Genomic DNA, 18,157 nt, shown 5'->3' with positions numbered 1-18,157 from the left:
TGAACAAGCATACATCAAAGACTAGGAATGGGAAAAATAGATGATAAGGCAAACAACCTAATGAGACATGAAAGAAATACGAATTTGAAAAGTTTGCATGTGCAAAAAGAAGCCTAAAAAGGAAAAGCCAATATAAGAATTAAAGGTGCGCATAGGTATACGGATACAAAACGTGATACCAATGAAAGAGTTGTCCCTCGATGTTACCAAGGAATAAGAAGAACAAAGCCAAGGAAAAGGGTAGGATAAAGGGAAAGCACTAAACAAAGAGGGTCTTGATGGAAAGATGATGACTTCCCCATTAAGAGCTTGAACACCCAATTCCAAACTTGTTCTCAAAGAAGGACCAACGTCACTCACCAATTGGGCACAATGTTAAGGAATGGCAAAATAAAGTGCAAGAACCTTAACTAGGTTCAAAATAATAGATGGAAACAAAAAGAAAGGAACCTCAAAAAGAGCCAAAAATGCCTGTACAAAGGCCCATAACCATTGAGATAGGAACGAACAATAGAAGAACCAAAGGTGCCAAGGTGTGCCTAAAAATTCTCAAGAACGAAAACTAAAAGTGAGATGGGAAAAGCAAAAAGAAAGGGGGATACATCTCAAAGTGAACAAGAAGCAAAAGGCCCAACATTAAGAAGAAGCCCTCCTATATAGAAGTCATAGGAGCTATAGTCAAATTATCTTTCTGAATAAATGAATGGAATAAGAGGCACAAGGAGAACATGCATCACAAGACTTATTTACATTAATTAATTAGTTAAGTTAAATTATAAATATTTTATGGATTTTGTCTCTATGAGGACCCCTTTATTATAGGTGTGTCCCTTTAATTAATTTATCCATTATTCACACTTAACTCTTAGGTCTACTTTCATTGACATTCATTGGACCAAGTAATAGAGGAACAATGACTTCTTATTGACCAACACTTCTCTCAAAGACCCAAGTAGTATATGCCTTAATAAATGACCAGGGAGTTTGCAAAATAGATGTAAGAAAGTATAATGGAGTTACATCATTGGAAGGCCCAGGTTGGAGAGATAACTACTAGGTATCATAACCTCAAATGCTCATGGGAGAAAGTTGATCTCATTGCCAACAATCTAACTCATCGAGCCAATGAGTTAAAATAAGAGGCCTAAACCATAGCCAACATATTCATACAATCAAGTCAAAGCTTTTCTAATGATTTGATGCAACCATTGAGGATCCCATTAGATTCATGCACTCAACCATAGTTCACACTTCATAGACTCGGACTTGGAGATGTTGTCGATAAAATCTATATTGTAGCCGATGGGTAGAATAGTATCCGAATGGGTGCATGACGATTGAGTCACCCCTTCAGAAAGGTATATGTACACCATCCGGAATGGAAATTGTAATCATCATCATTGGAGTTATTCTAATAAGTATATTGTGTATATGAATAAAGTATCTGTTCTGTGTTATATCATGCTATACTACATGTGTTAATTATCCTTTTACCCTGTACGGTAAACTTTTGGCGCCATTGCCAGACAAATCTGGAATGAAGGAATGTTATGAAGATTAATGCCGAATTTGCTTAACAAGGATAGGAACAAGGTAAAAGACAAGGATGAAAAATGAACATCACAAAAAGTTTTAATTTTAGCACAACAGGCAGAGCGCAGACAGAAGCTTCAGCAGATTGCCGACGGACACCAAGGGGGTGAAGGGGCATAGACAGAGGGAGTGCACTCACCTAGTAGGCCGAGGAGTACCGAGGAATTGCTGGAGGAGACTCGACAATGATTGAATTTGGTGGAAGAAACAAAGGAGTTCATTAACTTGTATACGCTAAGGGTAGAGCAGCCAAATGGAAGGGAAGCAACTCACACGGCTCAAAGTGCCGAGGGAGCACGAGCGTGGAGTGAACTCTTTGTTCCCAATACAACCGACAAAAGGATACAAGAAGAGAATCGAACAACTTCGCTTGAGGAAGATCTTTTTTCACCAAGTTATGCAGTTGTTGGAAGTAGGACGATTGTCCGAAGCAGTGCGGTTGTATAGAATAGCATGAGTGTTGTGCAGAATAGCGTGGGTGCTCATAACAGTGTGGGTACTCGGAACAGTGTGGGTACTCTAAACAGCGCAGGTACTTTGAACAGCGCAGATGCTCAAATCAGCGCGGGTGCTCAGCAAGTACCTAAGAATCAAAAGAAAGTAGCGATGGTAGGTCCCAAAGAAAAATTACCAAAGTTTAATGGTGATAGAATGGCAGATCCAATTAGACATTGCAAAATGTGCGAAACCATATGGACAGAAAATGGCATGACGGACGAGGATGATTGGGTCAAACAGTTCCCAGCAACCCTACGGGGTGTGGCAATTGATTGGTTTTCAGACGCCGACCCTCAGAAACTGACTACATGGGCGGATGTTAGAAAAGAGTTCATAGTAGAGTTTTGATTGCTATGGGACGATAATGAAATAGTAGCGGAGATATATAGCACCAAGCAAGGAAAGAATGAAACAATCTAGGCCTATGCTAGACGACCGAAAGAGCTAGTTGGGAAGATGGAAAGTCAACCGACGAACAGATTGAAGAAACGATGGTTTGTGGAGGGGCTATGATCGGCTCTGAAAAAGAAGATGAAGATTGTACCACCTGCGTCATATGCCGATGTGTATAATCACATGATGGATTTGGAAAGAGAACAGAAGACAAATAAGAAGAAAAAGCATAAGTCGTCGGATTTAGACGATTCATCATCTAAAAGTAGCAGTAGTGACGAGGAATTGAACAAGAAGATTCAAGTGTTACAGAAAGATATGCTCCGAATGATGAAAGAATTTAAGAATTTGAAAAAGAATCCGGACACAGTGAAGGGAGAATTGTGGTGTACAGATTGTAAAGAGGATGGCCATACAAAGGGCTCATGCTTGAAGAAACAGTTTTGTGACATCTGCCAAGTTGCGGGACATTCCCTAAAGCAGTGCCCGTTTAACATGAAATCAAAAGGACACTAGTAGGTGTTACTAATGTAGGAAGTGTCCATCGGAAACAACACAAGCAACGATGCAACTTTGGGAGGATATCACATCAATAATAGACGCGGAAAGGGTGGCAATAACAATAGTAACAATGGAGGCCGGAGCCGAATACAGTACGACGCGAGTGGACGCCCGATGATTCAGTGTCATGCATGCAATCTTTGGGGCCACTTTGCTAGAGACTATACTACGAAGGAGACGCCATAGCTACTATGCAGATGGTGTGGTCCGGGGGACCACAAAGATTCAAAATGCCCAAAGCAAGGCGTAAATCTATTAAGCATTGAAACATGTGATGAGAAGGTCTTGGCGGTCACACGTGAGCAGGCGAAGAAAGAAAATACCTTGATGCAAAAGAAGAGAAGGAGAGGCTACAAAAAGCACGAACAGAGCTGAAGAGGCAGATGAAAATAGAAAAATCACAAGTAAAAGACACTGCTGAGACTTCAAAAAGGAACTTAGCAGAACAAAACATGATAAGGCAGATAATGCAAACAGAAGTTCTTATTAAATTAAATGACCACCTTCTCACGATGCCACAGTTGTGAACGGCTATTATGAATACGACACCACTCCCAAGAGTGATGGAGGAAGTAGGAAGAGATAGTAATGGAATAACGGTAGCAGATCCGATGCTATTGGCACATACAACAAGAAGGCATCCGACAGTAGTTGAGATGGGCATTCTGGGCACTGTACTGACAAATACAATTGTAGACGAAGGATCAAGCGTGAACGTGCTACCAAAAGATATTTGGAAAAAGCTAGGACGACCCACGTTGTGGCCACCTACTTTCCAGTTACTCACAGCAGATCAGCATGGGATAAAACCATTGGGAACTTTGATGGCATAGCCAGTAACAATCGGGACGCAACCATTTCTACTAGATTTTGTGGTCATCCCGCTGAAGAGAAGAAGGTACAATGCCATACTTGGACTGGGGTGGTTGGTGCAAGCAAAGGTAAAACATGATTGGAAATGGAACACCCTATCCATGGAACGTGGAGGCAGAAGATTCATAATTGATTTACACACACAGATGGTGGGGGAGGAGGCAGCATCGTCAGACTTAGAAGGTAAGATTGATGACGAAGCAAAAAAGAGAATGGAACCAGATGAAGAAGGGGTATTGAGATTAGGAGGGTCGAATGATGACGACCTAGACTTGGTGAATGACCTATTCCACTAGCAGATGGAGGATTATGAGCTCTTTCCGAGCTGTAATATGTTAAGTGTTGACGAAGGTGAGAAAGGAGAGGAAAAGGAATGTCCAAAGGAATACAGAGAAGTGGAAGAAGGAAAGGCGATTACAGCTAAAGCTGAAAGGAAGAACATACCGTACAAACCCAGCAAATGGAAAGATTCCATTGTGCATTACACGGTGAATGAACTGCGCAGAAAGAAAATGTTACCCTGCAACACGGATTTAGTAGAAAGGTAGAGGCAGCAAGGAAAACACATCGTACAGTTTGCACAGGAAACAAAGAGGAAGGGCTTAATAAAAACTTCAGCAATAAGGAGTGAAAGTTCTAGAATCAAGAATACAGTTATTGACGGTAAGGAGTGGCAGTTGATGGAATTCATGGTATGAGCCACGACGATTACATAGAAAAGGCAAAAGGCATGGCACGACAAGCACTTGAAGTTGAATAGAATTCAATCAGGACAACTAGTGTTGAAGTATAATGGGCGTAATGAGATCAGACCAAGCAAATTTAAAATAAAGTGGGTCAGACCAATAAAATCTGTGAAGTGGGCGATAACGGAGCACTAAAATCATAGACGCTCGACGAGAAGGAAGTAGCAGTCAATGTAGTAAATAGTTTGAAATTGAAAGTCTATCATGAAAGAAATAACGCACCTCCGTGGACAAACAATTGAGAGACAGTATAAAAGCAGTAAATAATGTATATATGTAAGATAACTAAGTGTAGATAAAATAAAAAGTTGAACAGGTTTTCTAAGTGCGGGTACGGAAGTAATAAAGAAACAAATGACAGTAAATAATGTATATATGTAAGGTAAAAGGGAATCTTGCATTTTCAATTTTTAATTAACAAAACATAATAAGGAATAGTCAAGGGAAACATTAAGAAGTCTGACTAAACCACCATACGGCCCATAAGAAACACTAGCGTACGACTACAAAGTAAGCAAGTAGCAACTGTACGGACATCCATACAAAACCCAACAGGCGAAACACAAAAGGAAGACTAGGCTGGTTACCATACGGTGTAAGGTCTGTCAAGAGGCAAGCACATGCAAGAGTAAATTGAGTACTATACGTCGGTCTTCGTACGGCCCTTAAAAACATATCCTTGTACAGTAAGCTAAACATAGAAAGCTTCATACGGCATAAGAGAACAAGGCAAACATAAATGCCATACGGCCATACGGGAACTCAGGAGGAAAGAAATTTGTTGTACGGTGTACGGTGAAGAGAAGATCAGAAAGCAAGAAGACCGTAAAATGAATCGCTTCGTACGGCTTAGAAAAGACAAATGTATGGCCAACAATGCATAAAATAACCGTACAGTGTACAGTATTAAGGAGAATAAATTACGTACGAAGCAGAGAAGTTCAGAGAAGTTCATAACGATCAAACAGAAGGCAAGACACACCGTACGGCTCTTGAGAAATGTCGTACGGTCGGAACATATACAAAAGACTTTCATAGAACTTTAAGGGAGGGCCGTACAGATCCGTACGAATGCCAAGGCAGAAGAGGGATTTCAAAACAATATTGTACAGAGTTAAGTAGTGATATAATGAAAGGGATCAAAGAAGCTGCACTGATAGAGGTACAGTAATAAAGTTACCCTTTGGAGGTCGTACCAGAGCATTCAAGAGGAAGGAGTTGTACTCTTCAGGAAGCAAGAGGTTCTAAAAAAAAATGACGACAAATCAAAACATTTGAGAATGGAAAACGTATGGTACCGAAGGGATAGACATAAACAGGTAATAAAGAAAACATAAGCGGTTGGTAAAAAGAGTATCGAATCGGAAGAAAATCACAAAAATGGTCTGTTCCATGGAGTTTTGTGTGCATTTGAGGGTGCTAATTGCTCTTGGCGGCGGGGGCGCTGCCCCTCGATCCCGCCCTGTATCACAACAGGGAGCGCACCTGGGGCTCTTCCCTAGGACCCCATGGGGGCACTGCCCCTCAACCTCGCTGGGGGTGATGCCCCCAAGACCCCCAGTCAGTGCAGTTATCAGTCGTGGGAAGTGTGACCAGTTGATGAGACCTGGAGCTGTTGCAAGCATCGAGTGTCAAAGGTGGAGAGAGCACTAGAGCAAGCCTTTCGAGAGGGATGCTACGCTTTGAGGCACTGGGAGTAGGTGTTTGACGTGAAGCTATCTTGGTGGATGCATAGAGAGCTCAGGAGGAGTTGATCATCCAGTTGGAGGCAGTAGAGCGAAACTTGGCTCAGTGTACCCAGGAGTTGGAAGCAGAGAAGGTGGCATAGGTGGCTATCAAGGTCAGATTGGCCAAGGTGACAGTATTGTGTTAGCGGAGGTTATAGATGCAACGTGTTGTGGAGACTAGTTTGGTGCAAGCACAGGAAGAATGTGAATGTGATGTGACAGAAACAGATCTATCTTGTTACAGTTAGTTAATATTCTGTTCTGTTAATCTGTCTCAGATATTTTGTAATTGTCGTCCAAAGACGACTTTTCTTTTGGGGGGGGATGATGTTGTTGGTGAAATCTATATTGTAGCCGACAGGTAGAATAGTATCCGAACGACTGCATGACGGTTGAGTCACCCCTTCGGAAAGGTATATGTACACCATCCAAAATGGAAATTGTAATCATCATCATTGGAGTTATTATAATAAGCATATTGCATATATGAATAAAGTATTTTTTCTGCATTATATCATGCTATACTACATGTGTTAATTATCCTTTCACCCTGTACGGTAAACAGGAGAGTACTCAAGAAGCCTAAAAATTTTGAGTAAACAAATACATGACAAAAAACTCAACAAATACATGACAAAAACTCGGCAACTTAGAAAGTACTAAAAAAATTTAAAAAAATCTTGAACATTTATTTTGTAAAATTCAATTACAAAATGTATTACATTAAAAATTGACATCTCAAAAGAGAATATGCATGGTTTTATAACAAAAAAAACATGTTTTAACTAGTGTTTTACCTCTGTAGACATTTTTAGCCACATTTTCCCTCTAGCTGTAAAAACTTGAGAGTTAAACTTGACAAGACTCGCCCAACAAATTCTTTTTGAGTACTTAGCAACTTGAAGAGTATGTGCAAAGTTTGCAAACAATTTTACTCAACTTTACATGGTGTGCTTGAGCAAAGAGAAGTCCAATCCATAGAGGAGAGTTTAGAACTCTCAAACTCAAGGTCCAAGGCTAGTGGTTTGAGGTGAGTAAGTGATTAGAGGCCTAATTGCAAACCTTTCAAGAGTGCAAGTCTTTGGCCTATACAACATTCTTATCCTCTATTGAAAGTGACAAAAGGATCCAAACTTTTTGCTCCACCTAAAGGATAAGAAAATAACTATACTTTCTAAAAGACAAGGCGATGTGAAAGTAATTACTTGAAAAGGAGTCGAAACACTATTTTAGAGATGAACTGTCCAACACCCTCCGAAAGGGAGATTTGGTTGGCTACCCATGATTACAAGTCAAATAAAATAGCGGACAGATTATATTGACAAGTGATGGGAGCCCATCAAGAGAGCAAAGGCTGAGGTAAATTAATGGGAGATGGAAAAACTTTCTGGTGCAGTTTGCAACCTAAGGTCTGAAAATTTTGGCCATCACCAACAGCCTCTAGCAATCCATTGAATAAGTCAAGTTGTTTTGGGACAAACAAAGAAACTAGGCTGAGAAAAAATGTTGACAAGGAAAATGTTGCAAACCGCAAATAGTTCAAATTAACAAGAAGCTAACAATTGTGTAGAGTACACAACAGAAGCAACTATGGGAAGATAACAATGGGACTAGAAAAACACTCTTAAATTAATTGCAGAAGAGAATGTGGAATTGCAACAATCCTAAGTACCGATTCATTTGAAAAACACCAAAACAAACACAAAATCCCTCAATTTATAAGGTTTTCTCAAGTTATTTCCCAAGTCAAATGCCTATGTGCTAAGTGAAAGTGTGCTCGATTATTCTTTTCTACTCACTTTCTACTAGTATAAACATTTACTCCAGAACACAATCTGAATGAGCTCTCCCTCTATTCAACATGACATCTAAGCTTCATGTGCTAAATAGTTGACATGATGACTCATGGTCTTCAATGGTCACTAAAAACAATTATTCCAAATGGCTCCATTCCAAAGAAACTAAAACTTCAAAAAATCTAATTCTTCAACTTCCATCTTACAATTTTGCAGAATCCATATTATTCTTATATGCCTTTGAATGCTGCTTTAAAACTTTTGATCATTCTTGAAAATCTGATTGTCAAAAAAGTGTTTGTTGTTTTCTATGTGTCATCCAAAGAATAGCTCCTTAACATATCTGGCCTAAAATGTGTGGTTAGATCTCAGCAACTATGAGAAGATAACAATGGGATTAGAAAAAACACTCTTACATTAATTGCAGAAGAGATGTGGAATTGCAACAATCCTAAGGACAAACCCATTTGAAAAACACCAAAACAAACACAAAATCCCTCAATTTATAAGGTTTTCTCAAGTTATTTCCCAAGTCAAATGCCTATGTGCTAAGTGAAAGTGTGCTTGGTTATTCTTTTCTAGTCACTTTCTACTACTAGCAACATTTACTCCAGAACACAATCTGAAAGTGCTATCCTTTTATTCAACATGACTTTTAAGCTTCATGTGCTAAATAATTGACGTGATAACTCATGGTCTTCAATGGTCACTAAAAACAATTATTCCTATTAATGCTAAAATTTTACACCCTGTTAAACTAAACAAGTATAACAATCTTGCCTAACATGGGATTCATTTCTGCATGTGGGAAATACTTACATAGAAATGAAACCTCCGGATTCTAGGCTGGTTCCTATTGGATAATCAACAATAACTCCAAAAAACTAACATGAACTTGTAGGGAAAAGGGATAGAAGTTACTAAAATGAACCCAAGATCTTAAACTCTAAACTAAAGAACCAGGTGATACACCAAAATATGATATGAAAATTCAAACACTGGTAACTAGGAGGAATTACTAGCATATCTGAATGAATACAAAACACTTCCTTTCTGTATAGGCTTGCATAAATATTTTGAAATAAAGTCTGAAAATGAACCAGAATAAGGAGGAAAATAGGTGCCTTTCTTATGAGCTTCACCTTTTAAAACATGAACTACAACTTGCAAACAAACATACTTTTCTGCAACTAGGTGTTTAGGTGAGACAAAGCAACATGGAAAAATGATGATTCACTAGTTTTCTTTATCAAATCACTTGAAAATACACACAGAATTTCAAAAAGAAAAGAAGGCTCCAAAATAAACTCAGCCACTATCACTTGTATTTGATCTTTCCAAAATGAGTTACAAATTTCTGCACAAAAATTGCTAAGGACAAAACAAATGTCACGTAAGTCTCCTTTGCATAATCATAACTCCCTTCAAAATCAGAGTTCAAAATACTAAACACAAACCCTTAGGGTCGAATCCATGAGAAGTGCCTCTGAAATAGGAGTCATAACCACTGAAAATGATGATTCACTACCTTATGAACTCCACTAAGTCATAATGAAACCTATGACTCATGTTTAACTACCCTAAAAACACTCAAAAAGGTCATAAAGACACTCAAACTACCAAGACAAGGTCAAAATTTGACCCACGGTCCTGAAATGACTCAAAAATCCCCCAGATATTTTCTCCATGACTTTAAATGATAGTACTAAATCTTTCAAAACAATAACTCCTAAGACTTAGTATTTTAAAAAAACATGTCATATTGACTCACTAGTCATAAGACCAATTCAAATTTTATCCTTCCCTCTTATTTGCATTTAAGAAATAACAAAAATATTAAAATGACTTATAATGTCATCTAACACTTATGTTTTACAATATTAAACTCATGCAAATAAAATAAAACCTAAAAACAATTAAAACTCCCCCCTTTCCAAAGCCCACGGCATATATATTACATTTCAGTTTTGAGAAATTTTAAAAAAGAAAAGAAAAAAAACTTCAAAGCTTCTCCCATGTCGGCAGATTTCAAAGATTATCAAAAAGGAGAAAGGGCATAATATCATTTTGCTACCCTAAGCTTATTCATTTGTGTATGAGTTGTTTTTCTGGAGAGCTTGACTAGGGTTTGATAGCCGCCACAGTTTTGCGAAATCACTCTTCTGTGAAGCCACCTTCTTTCACTGGAATGGGCACATTTCAGTGTCCATTTGACAGCCGCGACTGGAATTAAAGCATTAGCGGCTATATTAGCATATGATTTTTTACTGTTGGAGCCGCCATATATGAGGGTTTGGTTGTGATTTTTTCCTGTATTTCTCCTTAGATGCCATTACCATTTATGAAGTATATTAGAACTGGAAGCCGCAATATTGAAGGTAATATTGTCTGTTTGATACTTGCTGGTGATTCATTTGAGCCGCCATTTGAAGCTTCTATAGCATTACTGTGTTTTTTTTTTGAGGCGGCCATTACCATTTATGAAGTTGAAAACCTTGTACATTTCTTTACATTTTTATATTGTATTGCTTGGAGAGCTTGCGGCTAGGGTTTCTAGTTTCTGCATTTTCTCCTTAGCCGCCATTGTTGATATTATGAGCTGCTCCTTTCACATTTTCTACATTTTATAAGACATCTGGAGTTTATGAAGCTAGAAACCGCCATAGTTGGAGTATACTGGAACGATTTCTGTAGATGCAAGGATTTTTGCATGTGAGTTCAGTTCTGCTGAATTTTGCTCATTTTGAGCTACCATTATTTGAAGTCGTGACTGCCTTTAAATTGCCATGATATTTTAGAGCTTCTTTTTCTTTGAAGCCATCTTCTATGATTAGAATACATACTTCTCTTTGCAGTTTTGATCTTATTCTGCTCATGGAAGAAAGAGGGTTCTTGAAGCCTTTTAAGGACATTTTGTTAATTCAAATCTGGACTTACTGAAAGCTTTTCCCTTGAGACTCATTGAGTGGATGATGCAATAGCCTCCCATGTGATTTTCTGATTACTTTTAGACATCTTCTGAGTGCTTTCCTCTTGCAAAATCATTGTTTGGTGAGCATACCTTATTTATATAAGTCGCTTTTTCAAGATTTTTGTTATTACTGTCTTCAGAAGGGTTTTTTTTTTTTTCTCTCTCTTTCTTCCCTTTCTCTTAGCATATTTCATGAGACTTAGAGATATTTTTGGATTTGTCCTGGTGATCTATGATAATACTCTATGTTCAGAAGGTATAATTCTTCTTGTTATCACTTGAAATTACACCTTCATCAAATTTGACAATAATTTAACATTTCAAGATAACAATGGAAACACTCCTAAGTTGTGGGTGAACTATAAAAAGAGTGAATCTACGGATAAGGCCGGCTCCTAGCTTACTCACACTATAAAACTACTTGACTTTCCAGGAAAAGGGGAGAGGGAAGAAAACTTAACTAGGAAGCTAAAACTTAAAACCTAAGCTTAGAAAACCTTAAACAAAGGTGAATAGCTTAAAAAGATACTTAATCCCAAATGCGAAGAAAAGGAAAATCACAACTTATTATAGACCCCAATGCATAAATATTTCGTTAATAGGTATGAATGATGCAAATACTATCAAGGAAAGATGATTTTCACAAGTTAGGATTTGAAACACCTCTATAAGACAGTTAATAACCTCCACAAAAAGGTCACTTGTAGAAAGATGAAGGTAAGTGAGACAGAAACAATGAAACAAAATGTTTTAAAAGAAAAACATTTGTATTTCTTGCTTTATCAATCACATGACACACTGAACTGCAATAATAAGTAAGATGAAGAACTCTGCAATGGAATAAGACCTATCAAATATATTGATTTTTCCAAAAAACAACTGAGTTACAGACCAATAATGTCAAAAACCCCCAAGGATAAAAATCACTTGGTCATTTCAAGTCACTAGTCAGAAGTGAACTAAAATGAGTTCAAAAACTCACTTAATCCACCTCAAATAACCCCTTGAGTTGGATGCCAAAAAAAAGCCTAGAAAAGAGGTCCTAGAAACTTCCAAAATAAAGTCCCACCCCTGAAAAATATCCACTAAGTCATAAACACCCCTATGACTCACTCCAAACTGTCCACAAAACACTCCAACTGGCCATGAAGACTTCTCAACTGACAAGACAAGGTCAAATTTGACCTGTAGTCTCTTATATTCCCTCTACATGTCTCCAAATTGACTCATAACTCATAAGTTAAGAATAACATCCCACTAAATATCAAATTACACGTCATTTTTGACCTTTTAATGCATTAAAAATAACAAATGTATTCAAATGGTTTATAAATACCATTAAATAGTTTGTTTTACAAGGTGCAATACATTAAAAAATGACATATGACATAGTAAGACTAGGGTATTAAATTCCCTCCCCCAACAACAACAAAATATAAAAAGATGAACTTAGCAAAGAAAAAATAAAACAAACCCCACTAAAGTATCAGGCCTCAAGAGTTTATCAAATATGACTTGGGGGACAATATATATCTGATTTTTTGACTCTCCTTTCATTTCATACTTGTCGACCCTTTAGAAATCTAAGGTTGGAGGTCGACTCAAGGTTTGAAGGCGAAAAAACTCATAACTCCCTCCACCATTAATGTCTTTTTCTCTGTTTTGCCTCCACCTCTGGAGTCTCTGCTGTTGGAGGTTTGCTATTTGGCTGTTGCTAAACATTACTGGGTAAGATCCTCTCTCAAATGCAAAATTATTGATACCTCTTTTGCCATTAAGGATATCTTAGCCGCCATTAAAATGTTCTACTTTATTTCATTGTTGCAGGACCCATATTCATGCGGTTTTCCCTCTTCCATTTCCATGATATTTCGTGGCTGTAGCTTTGCCATTTCTGGACGTATTTGGAGTTGAAATTTGATGCAATATCATTCCTAGAGGGTGAATCTTGTGTATTTTTGGAGGTTCTTTTGATATTTCAGGTAGTTTTACAAAAGATTTTCTTACTATTAAATGTTCTTAAAAAAAAAAACCTGAATGTGTTCATTCATTTTTTGCAAAGCTTGAACTATATTCCTCCTCTTATTGTTCGCTTGACGTGCACAGGTAAGGCACTATTTTGAAGAATGATAAAGAAGACGCGACTGTTATTGTTCTTCTTTATCAAATGGACTTTTTACATCCTTTGTTACTTCAGCTACATCCTTCCCAGCTTCAGTTGCAGCATACAACCACCTAGATGCCCATAAATAAGCTTGTCCTAAGACAGATGATGCAGAGAGATCCCAATCTTCTTGATGTTCAATCACTTGACCACTTATCTGATTCAATGTGAATAATGAATTGATGCTCAAAATCACATCTTGTAAAAATATCATTGAAATTTCAGATTTTTCCCTGAATTGTCCATTTGATGTTCAAAACACTTGTTGACAGCATTGTCATTTCTTGCACCATCACATAAGGCCGATCTAAAGCCCCTCTTGCCCATGAAGGTCTCTTGTACTTATTTCGACTAGTGAAAGATCTCAATGGATCCTTGTATTTAACAAAAACCACAAAGGTCCCCAATGCTCTGTTCCCTTCTCGCATCTCTAGAATATCTCTAGCAAGTTGTCATGCTATAGCCTCTACAGAAGGGCTACTAACACACTCAAATTCATTGCACAGCTCACTAAATTCCATCTTATCAACAAGTTTGTCAGCCTCAGATCTTTCCATAGTTGCTGTAGGAGAACCCTAACTTCTTTCATGATCATTCACCACTTTTCCATTTTGGTGTTACTGTACCATTTTCATTGCTTGTTGTTGCAACTTTTAAAGACCTCAAAAGCTAGTTTTTAGAAAGAATCTGGAGATTGCTTTATCAACATTTGAACTTTACAGTTATTTTGTTTAAAGAATATGTAACTTTCTCCTTCTACATAGTCAGAATGTCAGAATGTACCCCTTGAAGCTCTAATTCTTTAGAAGCAGAAGCATTAGCATCAACTCCATCAAACAGCTCCAAAATTAGCAAACCTTCTTCTTGCTGCTTCCCAAACTTTGAGTCATCATACCTATTTATTCAAGGCCATTGTAAGTCTTTGACATAGGTTCTCCTGGTTCTAAATTCTTTTTACTACCATTTCCAAAATCAGCATCTTCATAACCACAGATATCAACACCAGTAGACCTCGTCAACTCATGATGACCAACAAGGCAAAAATTATCTGCCTTAGATTGATGAGTGATGTCCGCATCCCCTAGAATTTCAACTCCATTTTGTCATGAAAACTGTCTTGAATCTCAGGGTCAATCTATAGCGAATTTGTGTCATGATTACCAATCATCCTGCCATTATAATGTATGTCATAGGTAATTCTAAAGGATTTATGATTGAACTTTTAAATTCATTACTTGATTGCAAATGTTTCTTCCTTAGAAAGTACAAATTTTCTACCAAGATTTGGTTATCATGTTCATTTCTCTCTTGTTCTCCGCTTGTCACAATAAATATACTTCATTTCCAAGGGAATAACTTGCTGTAGCACTCTTTTTTTTGAGAATAAAAGTCTCATAGATGAATACATCCCTTTGATATTTTGATTGTACTTTTGATCAGCTCCGATATTCCAATCTCTTATAAGCATGCCGGGCTCAATAACCCTTGTGGGAGCCTACGGTTATATCTGCGTACTTGTTAAGAGATTGGATGTTGCCTAGGAAACAAACATGTTAGGAAAAAATAGATTAGGATTTAAGGATTTTTTGGATGTAAGTGCATGTGCAAGGCAAGGGGATGAGTTCGTTGGCCATTGCTTAGATCATTTTGATCTAACTCATTTTTTGCATCTACAGGATTTGGAGTGGGAGCATGGAAAAATAGGACAATGGAAGCGAGCGTGTAGGCAACTAGCAACAAGCCAGTCATTCCAGGCAATGGCTGGCAGCTATGAACCCTTTTTCTTTTCTATTCTTTCTTTTTGCACTTGTATTTATGTGTAAAAATCAGGTTCTAACTTTTCTTTTTTTACTGGTTAGTTTCACGGCTTGTGTGAAGCACTATGGACATTTAATAAATAAAATTACATTTTCGAAAAAACATGTAGTACTTGTTTTATATGTTGCATTTTTGAGTAATGTTTTTTGGTCATAAAATGTAATCTATAGGCATGAAATGCCAAGTGTTTGAAAATAAATCATTTCAGCAGCACAACCTTTCTTTTTGAACTGATAGGTCAAAAGGATAACACTTCTTTTCCATCAGCATTCTTAGTCATTGTAATTAGCATTTTTCAATTGTTGTAACCTGATCTCCTTTAATTCCATAGGCATTTTATAATATTTTGGTTCTGCTTTGTGGCTTGTACTGTAGCTGCATATTCCTGCCTTTATATTTCTAACCCTGCTGTTTGCAATATTTTGAGTTCACCAGTACAACTTTACTCTTTTCATTTGTAAGCATAGATTTCTGTTTTCTAACCAGCTTCTTGATTTGTAAAACACTTTATGTTTGTTGGAAATTCTATGACTAAAACATGGGTTTTAGTTTTCCAATCTTGCACTTCCTCTGCCTCTACTATGAGTTGGAATTTGAAACCAATATATTATGAGATAATGTCGCTGTCCATTTGCAGCTGGGCTTATATTGATTATTTTGAGTATGCTTAAACTTTGGGGTTTCATTTCCTTGCTTGAAATAGATACAACTCCAGCAAATAAAGATTATTTATGAGGTTCGAGCACGAGCTCGTGACACTCATAAACCACTTTCTATGATTTGCACCTATTCCTTGTGAACTTAACAAGCTTATACTTGATTATAATGAAAGGTTTCATATCAAAAATAATCCGTCCCTTTAACATTATATACTTCTGTTTTTTCCTCCCCTGAGCACTGAGAATGTACTTTACTATCTTTGATATATACTCAGAATAGGGAAAGACAATACATGTGTGGGATGACTAGTTATAGGTATTCAGTCATTGCTTAGATTTTTCAAGATCTAACCCCTCTTTTTCTTTGTGTAGGGAAATGAAGACCGGAACTTGGCGGATCAAGAGCTGGACCAGAAACAACATTATGGATCACTTAACCAGTGAAAAGTTGAAAAAGCAATGACCGGTTGCCTCTAACCCTACCTTTATATGTATTATTTTTTATATTCTGAATATGTATGAAAGGCAATAGTTAAACTCACGGCTTGTGTGAGATGTTTAATTTCAGCATTTTTCTTTTCATTTCATTCTTTTGTAAATATCAGCTGTATATTCAAAAAATGAATAATACAAGGACATTTCTATTCCTTTGTAAATATCAAATGAAAGTGTTTTTCAGCAAATACAAATTTGAATTTTTAGAACTGAATTTTAACATGAGTTAAAATTAAGTAACAATTCCAAATGGATGCATTCCAAGGAAACTAAAACTTCAAAAAACTTAATTCTTGAACTTCCATCTTACAATTTTGTGGTATCCATACTATTCTTCTATGCCTTTGATTGCCACTTTAAAACTTTTGATCATTCTTGAAAATGTGATTGTTAAAAAGAGTGTTGTTTACTGTACGGGTAAAGAAATCAACGCATACAGACAATGGAACACGAACAGCAGAATTCCTTAGATTATTCGCATATGCCAGACATTACATTATGCTTGATAAGATGAGTAATAGTAGATGATTCATTTACAATGATCCCAGACGGGATATAAATACTATCCGCCGAACCTTTCCGAAGGAGTCCGTCGGCCACAACATTACATCCGCTACAAACTATTTACCCATCAGCTACAAAATACAAAACACTGACGACAACCATTCCGTCAGCTATAGAAACACCGCCGAGACCATCCAGTCAGCTGACACCATCCCCCCCAAAAAGAAAAGTCGTCTCTGGACGACAATTACAAAATATCTGAGACAAATTAACAAACAAAATACATTAACGGACTAACTGTAACAAGAAAAATCTGCTCCTGTCACATCACTTTCAACTTCATCCGTTGCATCTGTAGCCTCTACTAACACAATACTGTCTTCTCAAGCTGACCTTGATAGCCACCCATGCTACTTTCTCTGTTTCCAACTCCTGGGTACCCCGAGCCAAGTGTCATTGCACTGCCTCCAGCTGGACGATCAGCTCCTCCCGAGCTCTCTACGCATCCACCAAGACAGCCTCACAGCCAACACCTACTCCAAGTGCCTCTGGTACACAACATTCTATGCCTGCAACAGCTCCAGGTCTTCATCAACTGGTCAAACTCCCACGACTGATATCCGCAACGACTGGGGGTCCAAGGGGCAACAACCCCGGCGGGGTCAAGGGGCAGTGCTCCCTGCCAAGACCAAATTAGCACTTCGAAACCCACACAAAACTGCACAGAACACACCATTTCTGTCATTTTCTGCCGATTCTGCACTCTTTCTGGTAAACACTGTTGCTTCCCTTTCTATTCGGCATCGTCTACTACTCATTCCGAACAACTTGAATCTGTCGTCGTTTTTTTTTCTTTTTTCTTTTTTTAAATTTAAATAATTAATAGCTCCTCACTTCTGACTGCTTCCAGGCTTACACACACCTCTTTCCCCCTCCTATATTCCAATCCTCCAACTAAAATTTTCCAGTCCGCCACACACCTTTCCCACTGCTAACTCAAACCTTCACCCAAAGCCAAAGCTGCCGCTTGCTAGATTGACAACATGCACATGCTCCCTTCTAGCATGCGTTCCGTATCCAGATCAAACTGTCGCCTAAGCTGAAAAATCTATTGGAATAATAAACGCCAATCCTTCAACCTCCAAAAAAAAACCTCCTTCCCAGAAAATATAGTTGCTTATCTCAACCCCCCACTGCAAACTGCCATCCGGCACCACAAAAAAGCATAAACCATAACACCGCAGGAGATTTCTTAACACTGGCAGGAGACTGTTTTACAAGCGGCAAAAATCATTGAAAAAGAAGCCCGCGGAAATGAGAAACCCGCAGGGTCGCAACAAGGCTGGGCACCTCCGCGGG

General features: G+C 37.9%; 1 protein-coding gene and 1 pseudogene across 1 annotated transcript in view; both read right to left on the bottom strand.

Annotated features, from left to right (window-relative positions):
* The window catches only part of LOC149580164 (metal tolerance protein 11-like), a 98,345-nt gene that overhangs the window by 11,467 nt on the left and 68,721 nt on the right, over positions 1-18,157 (bottom strand). The window lies entirely within an intron of this gene.
* On the bottom strand, positions 13,306-13,879 carry LOC149580165 (uncharacterized; annotated as a pseudogene).

The sequence above is a fragment of the Cupressus sempervirens genome, chromosome 1 (assembly GCF_028749045.1).
Source record: "Cupressus sempervirens isolate cs-2001-9-10 chromosome 1, ASM2874904v1, whole genome shotgun sequence".
Classification (NCBI taxonomy): domain Eukaryota; kingdom Viridiplantae; phylum Streptophyta; class Pinopsida; order Cupressales; family Cupressaceae; genus Cupressus; species Cupressus sempervirens.
This window is presented reverse-complemented; position numbering and strand designations above follow the sequence as displayed.